The sequence below is a fragment of the Bison bison genome, unplaced genomic scaffold, assembly GCF_000754665.1.
Source record: "Bison bison bison isolate TAMUID 2011002044 unplaced genomic scaffold, Bison_UMD1.0 scf7180017864371, whole genome shotgun sequence".
Taxonomy (NCBI): Eukaryota; Metazoa; Chordata; class Mammalia; order Artiodactyla; family Bovidae; genus Bison; species Bison bison.
The window spans coordinates 12,801,739-12,803,595 of record NW_011494943.1 but is presented as its reverse complement, the minus strand read 5'-3'; positions in this window follow the sequence as shown (position 1 = coordinate 12,803,595).

Here is a 1,857-nt window from a genome sequence, read left to right as displayed (position 1 = left end):
GGTGCTGCTGTCTCTGGCTTCCCTTGATTTTCTAAACTTGCTTCTATTCCTAATTTACCGTCAGAAGGACAGCCTTCTTTTCTCACATAAGTACAACATTTGTAGTTGAGGAAGAAAGACGTCACCTGAGAGACACGTGTTCTGTGCACACACATGTATGTGATTTTACATACGTGGAATCAGGTTAGACAGCCCACTACTGTCTCTCTCTTCTCGCCCTCTGTACTGTATGTACAAGGGTGAATGCTGCTTTTTAGTCGCTAAGCCATGTCTGACTCTTTGCAACCCCGTGTACTGGAGCCCACCAGGCTCTGCTGTCCATGGGATTTCCCTTGCAAGAATATTGGAGTGGGTTGCCATCTCCTTCTCTAGGGGATTTTCCCGACTCAGGGATTAAACTCACCTCTCCTGTGTTGGCAGGCAGTTTCTTTACCACTGATCCATCAGGGAAGGGTGAAAGGTGGCCCCAAAACACATGTCCACCCAGAATCTGTGAAGGTGACCTTACTTGGAAATAGAGCCTTTGCAGCCATAAATAAAGAGGATGTTGTATTAGAGAAGTGTGGGCCCCAATGTAATGTGTCTGGCTTTCCTGTAAGAAGAGAGAAATTTGTCAGAAACAGACAAGGGAGAGGCCCGGAGCTGACAGAGGCACAGACTGAAGGGATGTGGCCACAAGCCAAGGGATGTCAGAGCCACCAGAAGCTGGAAGAGACAAGGAAGGATATTTCCCTGCAGCCGTGCTGAGACTCACAGACTTTCTACCACCACTTGGAGTCCTCCTGAGGGAGTATGGCCTGTGCACAGGTGACCACTGGCCATCTTCTGTCATGTTATCCAAGGCTGCTGAAAGTGCGGGCTCCCAGACGGGCACCAGTGGGGACTCCCTGCCACTCTTCCCACTGCTCCCAAACATCCAGTCTTTCCTTAGCCTTCCCCAGGCCATGGCAGGGCTCTGCCCTCACACACACGAACCTCTCAGTCCAACTTCATGAGCTCCCTGAGATTCTCACCGGGAAGGGCTCTGGAGGGTTCCAGAATCTGGACAGGGATGCCAGGGTCCCTTCACACCAGTCTCTGCCCCCAAACTCCAACTACCTTGGGCCTGGCTCCTCATTGTCAGATGATACAGCCTAGGAGCTGGGAAGAACTCCAGGTTGGGGTAGATCCTTGAAACCATAGAGCAGTCTCAACTAAACCAAATCTGTACATCGGAGACACAGACTTTTCCACCTTATAGAGTGCAGAAGGGGTGTCTGCAAAGAGCTGGACCGGGGATGGATGAGCTGGACTGGGAAGGAGTGTCCTGTCTGAGGATGGGAGCTAGACTGGGATGGAGGGGCTGGTCTGAGGATGGATGAGCTGGAATGGGGATGGGGGGAGCTGGTCTGGCCTGGAGGAGCTGGACTGGGGATGGGAGGAGCTCCCCGTGTCCTCAGGCACCTTGGCCAGCCTTATCAGTCTGGGGTTCCACTGCTGTCTTATTTTTAAATATAGGTATATTTTATGCAATATTTGCCACGTATTTACATTTCAAAGTGATTCATTATCTGAAATTCATATGGGTTTTTAAGTCTGGCATTTCCACTCCTCTGCCTGAGTCCCTCCTCTTGTCTCTGATGCTGCAAAGGACAGGAAAATGGGAGAGAGAGAGGCCAGGGCACAACAGGGGAAGAGAGGGATGAGAAGGCAGAGGGTGGGGGGTGCTACAGGAAGACTGCATGATGGGGCAAGAGCTGGAGGGGCCCTGAGGTTTCTGGAGTTGGGAAAAGTGAGGCCACAATTCACCATTCTCTCAGATCACTGTCACAGCTGCTGGTATCTCCATGTATTAAGCTGGGGCACACAGCTGGGATT